Below are 11,416 nucleotides of genomic sequence, written 5' to 3' on the forward strand. Positions count from 1 at the left end.
TTAGGCTATGTGATGTGCATTTGTCATTAAACAGGTTATTTACAGCCCTAGAAATACTGTATAATTGTGTTGAAGTTTCGGCAAATTAGCAGATATGGGATTATATAAAAACAAATAAACTAACAAACAAATCAACAACAATCTAGATCTAGTGCTGTTTCCAAGATTTATCGGCTACATGTACATATAAACTAGTGCTAAATAGCCACGAATATCTAAAACATGCAAACTGTTCATACATGTGGTCTTATATCATTTCATTTGATTCGGGTTTGTTTCGCGAATGTTTCGTTAGGTTTAATTAATTTCTTTTCGCACCACTTTACATACACGTACCCGATTTAAAACGTTACAGAATAGAATAGAATAGGATTTGTTAGAATCGTTTGATTTTAATCTTGTGAAGGGGTCACTGACTGATAATAATAAATTAAAAAAAATTACATGCCTTTAATAAGCTGTCTATAACCAAATGGTGAGGTACATTGAAAATGGCCCCGTACGAAACTCTTAACCGTTTTCCGCCTAGAGTCCGGGCGGACTGAGACGGATTCCGGTCAAGTGCTAGGTGGACTAAGCCGTACTAAAGGCGGACATGGAAAACGTCTTAGCTTTAACCGTTTTCCGCCTCATATCTTAGGTGGATTCCACCTTAAATCTGAGGCGTATTTTTGTTAGACGTTTTCCGGCTTAGCTCTTAGACGGATTCTGCATTAGTCTTTAAATTATGAACAGTTTAAATTATGACCACATGTTTCATTCCTCTAGATGACCTTGTTTTCTAAAGGCACTAATGGGGGAGATATTCGAAAAAAAATAGTCAAACATGGCTTTTAATCCAGTTATTAGACTTTGAATATTAGGCTTTTTATTAGATTGAAGATTGCGTTTCCTAGAGGAGTTATTTTTTTGCAGCCATATTGTATATCAGATATACGTTTCTAATGCGCTCCTGCATGACCACCCTCTACAGGGGGCGGAAGTTTTCAGGCAGAGCCTCTCTTTGGATGCATTGGTCAGTTTGAATGCAGATTTTGAAAGTGATGACTGTTGGTCAATTTGATTGATGAATCTTTATATCTTATTCAGTTTAAAAAGGAACTCAGGCAAGATGTATGCATGTAAATTATTATTCTGAAGATGATTTGTTATGTGTTTTTGGAAAAAAGAGTGATAAAATACAACTTTTGGTGTTATTCTACTAAGCTTTGAAGTGAAGCAAATTATGCTCGGTGAACATGCTGAATGGACAAAGAAGGACCTCTAAACACTGTACAGGAATACATGTAACTGTGAAAAACAATGGTAAGTTAAAATTTTTAGCGGTTTTTTTCTTTTCTCTCTTTTTTTGAATTCGTACAGCCAAAATATGTACACACCACTCTCCACCATTACTTCCGATAATTAATTCCAACTGGAATAGCATTGAGGCCCTATATTCAAATTATACTCTACACTGACCCAGATGTTATAAAAAAGTTTGCGCATAAAATTTCAGGCGCCATTTCTTTTTGCCTAATGTAGGGTAACCCCCCCCCCCCCCCTTGTTTTCAATGTTATGAGTATATCCTTTTAGATTAAAATATTAAAAAGTACAAAGATAAAGGATAAAAAAAAATTACTAAATTAAATTCATTTGTCAATTATTAATCAACATGTACTTTTATAATTTTATTTTTCACTTTGCATATGTGTTTTCCGGAAATACGATTTCCTTTAAAATTAGCGACCTGTAGTTACTTCCAGTTTTAAAATCACGATTGAAAAATTTGTTATGATGTGTGTTAGCACTGGTTTAACCAGTGGTTTATTAGTGGAATGGTGACACAAACACCCTCGCAGGTGAGTTAAGGCTAGGTATAGGCATTTCCATACAAATAAACTAATTAAAATCCCAAAGGACTATATCTATTGTACAAAGAAAGCTAAAACTTATTGTCTAATACATACTTGGTACCCACGACATGAAATAGCCAGTTCACATTATGACGTCATATTGTGACGTCATTGTTCTTTACTACACAAGATTATAATGGATATCGACAAAAATGCTTCGGCGCAAGGGCATGCTCTATTTTATCTAACTGAAACAAGGTATATTTAGAAGAAAAATATTCCTACCTTTGCTGGTATTGCTGCACAAATATCAACAGCTCAGTTGTATAATTTCTATTTGTAAAGTTTTAAGTTGAATAAGGGTAAAAATGTTCAGTCCGGTATAAGTTTCCTCAAATTCCGATCAAATGAGAAAATGCCTAGCATTTGTGCAGCAGTTTTAATAATCTATAGAATATTCTTATTAGCATTATACAATTTTTATGTAAAAATAAATAGGGTAATCCCTTGCGCCCAAGCTGTTTTGTTGGTGTGTTTTAATACCTCCAGTAGGTAAGATCAGTGACGTCATAATATGACGTCATAATGTATACTGGGTATAACATATCGTGGGTAATAAGTATGCATAAGAAAATAAATCAAAACATTCTTTAAATAATAAATATACCTCTCACGCGTTTTTATTAATTCATTTGCATAGAAACGCCTATACCTAGCCTTAACTCACATGCGCTTCTAAAAGTGTAGTTCGCTGCTCATTTGGGATTAGGAGTCAGGTTCTGAGATGTAAGTCATCATTTAAACTATTAATATATACATCATGTACATGGAATTCTTCTTTTCTTTTTTTTTTACCTTGATGAAATTCTTAAAATACATTTTTGGGGTGAAATTTGAACAAGTTTTTTAAATTTATTTTTTCATCCATATTGAGGTGTACCATTCCTCCTAACGTTGAGGCATCTACACGATAGTTTTCCTAATTATTCAATAAGCATTTCAAAACATACATGGATATGAGCAGGTCCAGCACAATCTCTTGAATTAGCTATATAGCTTGAAAAAGCTATATAGCTTTATTAAGCTATTCAAAATAGCTTGATAAAGCTATTTATGTGCAGTTTTTCAGAAAAATGTATTTTGTAAGAAATAGACAAAAAGTCGCAAGTATTTGACTATTCATATATATACTATGGGCTATCAAAACAACAACCTAAATCAAAGATAGTTCTAACATTGCAGCATTTGAATACTTATAAGCAAAAGATGAATTTCCATTGTTTGAGTAACTGTACACCACCTTGTGTGCATTGAGGCGTGGATAAGTATGATTACTTCTCATTGTACTGAATTATTACCAATCAATTATCTTGTTGACCATAGTTGGCCTCTTTTACAATTTCAATGAAGAAGTAACTGTATCAATTGCTTTATATAGCCCCAAAACTTTTAGAACTTTGAGTACAAAGTCTCTTAAGGAGACGTAATTTGATGAGTGATTTTTACATGCATTATTTTCAGAAGAGTTCAAGGTTGAATATTATCACTGCACCAAGGTGCGACTTTTTGTGCATGCTGAGAAAATAACACATTTAAGAAAAAAGTGTGATAAAATAGCTAAATCAAGCTATTCTGAATAGCTTAATAAAGCTATATAGCTTTTTCAAGCTATATAGCTAAATCAAGAGATTGTGCCGGACCTGATGAGTATATTCATTTAAGTTAGATATACATATTTCATGACCAGCTATTGAATATACATGTAAATTAAAAGTGTTTGTAGAATGGGGTCTTACGTTATTACCTTTTACAAGTATATGAAGATTATGAGAAGTAATTGAATAAGAGATTAAAAACCTATTTAAGTCAATTTTAAAACTGTAGATAGTAGGATTTTCTGCAGTGCAGTGTTATACATTTCAGCACTTCGAGCTTTTTAAGTCCTCAGCAATTTTGGCCAATAAAGGTAAAATGAGGACTGCGGCAACTGCAGCAAGTCCGGATGAAGGCCAGAAGTCACTGTCCATCCACCCTTAGCAGTATACTGGCAATGCTGCTGAGACTTCTCATTTGAGAGCTTGCCGAAGATTCATGGGAAAAAGGAATGCAATCTAACACCTGTGCTTCATTCAACTGTATTGGAGGTTATGAAAGGTAAGAATACATGACATCAGACGTCTGATAAATATATGAAAAATTATTCTTATATTTTGTAAGTTTTAGTGTTGAGAGAAATTAGACAAGACTGTTTGCATCCTGATCTGTAATACAGAATAGAATGCCATAAAAGAGTCATTTTATTGAAAAATGTTGAAGAGTTCTTTTAAAACGAGAAATTCATCTCAGTTTGTATTTTCTTTATAGACTTCAACATGTGGTGACCGTGTGTGAAGAATGGCAAAGGAAAGCTTGAATCATGGAAAAGATAATTAAGTTATTCCAGATAATTTAGGAAGAAGAACAATAAAATGACACACTCTCTCCTTGCAGACAGAAAGAATTTTGTGAAAATAATCAACCAGTGGTAAATTAACAGCTAATTGTTTTGTTGAATTGACTTTTAAACAATGGTTTTGTCTTTCTTTTTTTATTTGTTAATTCAACTGTGACAGTCACATTATTATGTAGATGTATGAAGAAAAATCAAGTTTTGGTAGAATATTTTTTATCTTTTTATTTCATGTGAATTTAAGGCAAGGCATAACATTTTCAAATGTAAAATTTTTTTAGTCATTGAATTTTAAAGAACTTGTAAATAAATGATTTATAATTTGTATAATTTCATTTTTTTTAATTGTTAAGTTTGTAAAAGTCTGAAACAACAATAGCTGATACACTGTGATTGGCAGATTATGTAACCATTAATGCAAAATCCCTCTAACCATTAAGGCAGAATACGCCTTGCTAGTAAGGTGGAATACGCCTATCTTAAGTAAGGCGGAATACGCCTTGCTAGTAAGGCGGAATACGCCTATCCTAAGTAAGGCGGAATACGCCTTGCCATTAATGCGGAATATGCCTTGCAGGTAAGGTGCAATATGCCTTGAAAGTAATCCATATTAGGAAAGGTGGAATACGCCTTAACTCATTTAAATATTTCGAGCCCTATTCCGCCCTGATTCCACCCGGACTCCGTCTAATAGTCTTATTAAGTTCTTTATAGATAAAGGCGGATTCCGTCTTTTGATTTCCGCCTAAGGTCAGGGCGTAAATTTTCGTACAGGGTGGTTTAAAATAAATAAATTCTTCGAGCAATAAATCCAAAAACATTATTGTTTAGCTCAAATATTATTGAATTAATTAGAGCATGCAACACTTCATAATGATATTATGGCTTAAAATTCTAAAGATGTATTCAATTATTTAAGTTAACTTTAATTTGGAGGTCCATAAATGTTACATGTACCTCCGGGGATTTTTTTAAGTCTTTTATAGAAACAGAAAATATTTTTTCCTTAAAAATGAACAGAAACTAAGTTAAAACAAGGATATATGTACATGTGCAAAAAAAAATGTGCTGTGTTACAAAGAGGGACAGTCAACCCACGAAAAACCCTCGAATGAGTTAAATTATATACCTTATTTTTGCATCACAATCTAAAAATCACGGCTAAACTGTAGTAAGATTTGTGCATTAAATTATTTACTGATTGAGATAGACCGGAACTTCGAAGTAACATACGTCGATAGAGAATATGTTTGGCAAGGGAAAAAGATGCAAGTTTAAAGACAAAGTTTTTGGGGGGGGGGGGTTTGAAGTGGTCTGTTGAATTTACAAATGGCGCGCGCATATTCTTTTTGAGACTTCATCTTGTACTATTTTCATTGGAAGTATAGTTTTAGTGTTTTTATCTATATTCATGCAGTTTTTACCTTTTCTCCAACTATTCATGGACAGGGCAGAAAAAGAAGGGTGTCTCTTTTTCATAAACATTTTTGGGGAGGAGGGACGGGGTAAACAAATCAGTGAAAAAAATTCAAGTGTTCAAGCCGTTAAGTTTGAGAGAGAGAGAGAGGGAGAGAGAGAGAGCAGCCCTCTCTGAAATAGCATTATAGATCAAGTTATTTGTAGAGTAGAAAAAATACACACACATTGTCGTTTCTTTATCTAAAGCGGGGGACCACAATTCTTTGAATTTGCTTGTTATTTACTATTTTTGTTAAATAGACCATAGATAGCACAAAATTATTCTCAGGTGATTGAAAAGTATTTAATTGCTTCCTAAGACAATTTGTCATGCTATTTTACGTTAAAATTTAAGTACACATATTTACGGAAACATACTCGACCATTGTAAAAACTGAGGCATACATACACTGTACATTATACTAGTAGTTGTTCATCAAGTAAAGCATCATCTCAAGAAAGCATCATCTCAAGAAAAAAAGTTTGAATTTTGCAGGTTCTTTTGCCGTGATCAGGAATAAGGTGATAGTCAATTAGTAGTACTGAAAGGATGTTGATAGGTTATCTATACTTCAATTTTCTTTTATCACATGTATAAAAAAGAAGGCTGGGGATAGAAAACACACGAGTTGGATAAAAATCTTATCCAAGTGCAAACCATGGGAGATCAAATATCATATACAAATTTTTGGCTAAATTGACACTTACCGTACTGTAATTTGAAATATACCGGTAATGAAAGCAGAAATAGTGCATGTTAAATAACCTTCTGGCCAGTGGGCATTTTCGGTTGGATGAACTTCTACAGCAATCACCGACTATGGATGAAAAAGTGTGGAAACAATGTTGTGCAAAAATAAAATAACTAATACAAACAAATGACATAATCTAGTCATCCAAAATTGTTATTGGATACATTCGATACTGCATTTTTAATGGTTAAAAACAAACGGTATTCGACAATGTATCAGGTTACATTCGAGCAAAAATACCAAACGCCAAAACACACGCTTAAAACGAAGTGCCAGAGGGGGTACTATTTTGCTTCGTTTTAAACGTAATTCGCTTTATCCGTCAAGTTTACAGTATATTTTAAAGTCACGGGGAATAAAAATCACTTTGCAGTAAGCGTCAATTCACTATAAGCGTGTTTCATTGTATACTAAATGATATAGTCGCCCGCGTGGCGCAGTGGTTAGAGCGTCTGCTCTAGAGTCGCGAAGTAAGGAGTTGATCCTTACATCGCGGGTTCGAATCCCACGTGGAGATCAGTCCTTCGGATGAGACTGTATAAACCGAGGTCCCGTGTCGCAGTAGGTACTGGCACGAAAAAGATCCCGTACTGCTCAATGGCCGTACATGTAAGTGCCGAGTATAGAACAAAATTTGCAGCTCTCCACCGGCAAGTGGTGGCGTCTCCATATGAGTGAAAAATTCTCGAGAGGGACGTTAAAACGCATACAAACAAACAAACAAACAAACTAAATGATATACGTTCTGTATATATAAACCACAGTATTTCTGACCCGTTGAAGATAATATAATTAATCTGGCAAGTAGGTATAATAGATATTGGCTCGGACTCCAGCTGAAACTCTTGCTCGAAATAGAAATTTAGATTATGGCTCCAAAAAATTTGTGGTTATAGAACTTGGCTTCAAATTCTGACTCAGAAGTTTAAAGTCGAGAGCACGTACTCGAATTGTATTTATTAAACTTGCTAGTAAGGAACACATGTGATGCTGAATGCTGGAGTAAGCTTTGTAAAAAGTAAGCTTTACTCCGGCGAATGAGATACTGGGAACGCATTCCGCAGAATTTTCGAGGTAGAGCCAACATCGGGTAAGGATGTCAGAAATGAATTGGAATATGAAATTCATGGTTGTATGAACCTAAAATGGAGGCAGTGGAGAGCCCCCCCCCCCCCCCAATAATTTTGCACTATATAGTAAAGTAAAGAAAATAAAGTTAAAATAATGTTTGCCCCCTTCCCACATAAATGCCTCTGATGACCTTTTAGTGGCTTGTGAAGGAACAGACATGTAGCATCATGGGGCCAGGGGGAGGCTGCAACCCTCCGAATTTTTTCCAATCAAAACTTTTTACTATTGAAAGTGTTCATTGAACCAATATTGCTCGGTTGCCCCCTCCCCCAACCCACACTTCCCAATTTTTGTTGCAGTTTAGTCCAATACGGGCAATATAGTAGTTATGAATTTTAGTACTGAAAGAATTTGGAACCTATTTTCCTTATCAAGTTTTTTCGGGTTAGTCGAATTTTTTTCTCTGACATCCCCCCTTTCCCACTCTAAAACCGATGCTACGTCACTGAGTAAAATCTGGTCGGTAGTATTGTTTGGTTGTGCCCCCAAACTGAAATAGTTCTTAAGGGTCTGGAATTTTGGATCAATCAAGATTTTATTAACCCAACGCAATAAATTTTATATCTTTAAGGAAAGCAAGATTGTATGATATATACTTCATCTTGTATGATATGAAGTTAAGTTGTAAAGTTATTTTGTCAATATTTGACTAAATGTATTCACTTTAAAGAAGAATATTTCTAGAATGAGGTCCCTCCTCTTAGATTGAATGTATAGAAGCTGGCATTTACCAGAAAATGAACGAAGATATAGAATACATGTATTTCAATTTTTATAATGATTGAAGTTTTGAAGATGAAAATCATATTTTTTCTTGAATTTTTGAGTAAATGTCCTGTACGTGCGTCTCTTAAAAAAAATTACATCAAACCGCATCATGTTAGGTCTCCAACTACACTTTAACTAACGCAGCTGTCTGCTCAACAGCTCATAATACCGGTGTTTCGATTGATCATGGAAATTTAATTTAATTTATAACAATCTTTTCTGGTTTGATGTTTTAAGTTCTTGGCAGAATGCAATGAAAATGGTGGAACATGACAAGGATATGAAAAATAAAGCTTGTAATATTCCGATACAATTAAAACATTGATTGATTGATAATAAGAGTATTTTTTATAGAAAATAGGTATCTTAAAAGTGTCGAAACTGTTAGAGACTTTCTGTCTGATGATTGTATTTTTCCTTTCAAAGTCTGCTTTTCAAAAAATTTTTAATATATCCACTTTAAATGTAATGCAGTTCAATAGTGTCATTAGTGCTATTGCAAAATGCTTTTAAAATCTGGCAATTGAGAGAACATCAATGAAGAAAAGTTTCTTGCCCTATTTACCATTTTATTATGAAAATATTTTGTTAAATAATAAATGTACAAAACATATTTATAATGTCATAACCAAAAATTGTATGCAGCCTACAGCATTTTCAAAGTGGAATGTAGAGTTGACTTCCCATGGAGTAAATAATATAAGCACACAAGATGTTTTTCGAGTGTTTCAAGACTACAAATGAGGTTTCAATACCGACTTCATAGAATTCTTCCTGTTGGATATTATCTCAAAAAGTGAACATTAAAACATCTGATTCATGCAACTTTTGTAAGGAGGATATTGAAACTATTCAACATGTATTTGTAACTTGTAATGACATAGTGGATTTATGGAGAAATTTGAGTATGCATATCTGTAGAACAACTTCTAAAAGAATGGTTTTAATATTAAAAATATTATTTTGGGTGAAATATTACTAACTTAAGATAACATGATTATACACTTTATTATATTATACACTAGCAGCATATTTTTACTTGCTCATCACCATGTAAAAAACCAAACTTTTTTTGCCTTATAAAACATTTGAAAATGAAATATAACATTGAGAGAAGTGTATCAATTTATAACTCTAAATTATCATTGTTTGATAAGAAATGGGACTTACGGAAGAAATTTTTTTGAACCCAATTGAAATGTTTTTTTTTTCTCCTTTTTAACCAATCTTTTGAATACTACTGAATGTTTTATATTTGTTTTTCAATAATTGTTTGTATTTTCTTTAAAGTTTGTGAACAATAGATATAATGATTTCTGTCCTCTTAAAGCAGCCTTCATATTCCTTCAGCATATTTCCAGCTTAATCCGATAAGTGCGAGTGACTGTGTGTGTGTGTGTGTGTGTGCGTGTGTGTGTGTGTGCAAAAAATCCATTGTATACTGTTTTTGTAGACATTCATATCCATATATGTATGTATACAATAGACAATGTAAATAAAAAAAATAATTTACAATAATTTGTCAATTACGACGACAAGAAATAGTAAAACGTGTCCTCTCAGACGACTTCATTTTTGACCTCTTTAGTATTCAAAAGCTTTGAGGGGAATCTCAAGGCGCTCCCCTCATCCCACTTTAAACCCTCTATACGCCCTTGATTGTATAAGATGCACATGTCTGAGCTTTGGTAACTTTATTCCTTAAATGTTTCAGAAGTTAAAAAGCCCTTAGCATGTTTGATGACATCCCATTCCAGGTATAAAAAGCAGTTTAAAATGTTGTGCATTTTAGTGCATAATGCGCATACTGAAGATTCGTAGTAGGTCTTTTGTAAATGTTCACCCAACCGAAAATGTCCAGTGGGAAGCAATTTCAGTTGGGGAAGGGGTATAACCGAACGGAAATTCCTTGACGAGCAAAAATTGGGTCAAACTTGCCACAAAGCAAATTTGGGTAAAGGGGATTCAGGTCTGTTCAGATGAAGGGCTATCCTCATTTTCAGGGTGCTTAATTAAGAATAAGTGAAAATTTAATAGTTCAATTAAAAAAAATATAGAATTTTTGTACTTTTAAAACAATTGATAAAAGTTAATGCATGTACGATGGTTGTCCCAGAAAAACGCAAACTTTTTGAATATTTCAAAAAACAATTCGACCAAAATAAATGATTTTGGTACCTTGTTGGGAAATGAAATTTTTGCTATTTTGACAAAATATTTTAATGTTGCAATGTCATATGCATGTAAAAATAGCATTTAAAGGGTGTCAAATACTGGTGCTCGGCATTTTTTTAGTTTAAAAAATAGCACTGTCAGTGAAGTTATCTATATTACCAAGTTATACGGAAATATAATGTGATAAAATTTACCTCAATAAAAACTCTATGATCTGGAGTACTCATGTGTAAAAATTCATTAATTTGGCATCACAAGTGACAAAAATATGGCGTTAAATGAAAAACACTTTTACTAAGATATCGTCAAAAATGGTGACGTTCGGCGATAATGCAGAGCACCAAACTATCAAGCAGTACTTTTGAGCGGGATTTGACTCCTGTCCATACGGGGAAAGAGATGTAAACGATGGAACGACACAAACATATATCTCGAACACAAGATTTATACCTAATTCAAGAGGTTTGAGGATGGTTTGACTGGTTCTTCGATTGAAGAAGCGTTTGGTAGACCAACAAACAACAAAGTCAGAAGCTGGACGTCATACAGCAGGGCTCTAATTGGCGACTAATTTAGTCGCCATGGCGCCTAAAATTTTTGATTGGCGCCTTAAATTTTTCCATAAGTCGCCAAATTGGCGACCATTTTAAATTGACTTGGTGATTGTCGAATTCCGGAAATTTTCACATTTTTAACAATTTTTCTAAAAAAGCGAAAAGAAATTTAAGAGAAGAGGAAATCATTTTTAGCAATGGACATGTCGTTTTTTCTTAGGCACGTCATGGGTCCCTATACTCTTTTAAAGTTGATGCCTTAAAAAATTGCCTGGCGACTAGAAATTTGCATT

At 33.7% G+C, this 11,416-nt stretch overlaps 1 protein-coding gene across 1 annotated transcript in view; it reads right to left on the reverse strand.

Annotated features, from left to right (window-relative positions):
* LOC133177137 (uncharacterized) overlaps positions 1–11,416 on the reverse strand; it is a 92,871-nt gene that overhangs the window by 78,783 nt on the left and 2,672 nt on the right. The gene's annotated exons all lie outside the window — the stretch shown is intronic.

This window comes from Saccostrea echinata, unplaced genomic scaffold (genome assembly GCF_033153115.1).
Source record: "Saccostrea echinata isolate AGI-Se365-2 ecotype Australia unplaced genomic scaffold, CSIRO_AGI_Sech_v1 ptg000002l, whole genome shotgun sequence".
Lineage (NCBI taxonomy): Eukaryota > Metazoa > Mollusca > Bivalvia > Ostreida > Ostreidae > Saccostrea > Saccostrea echinata.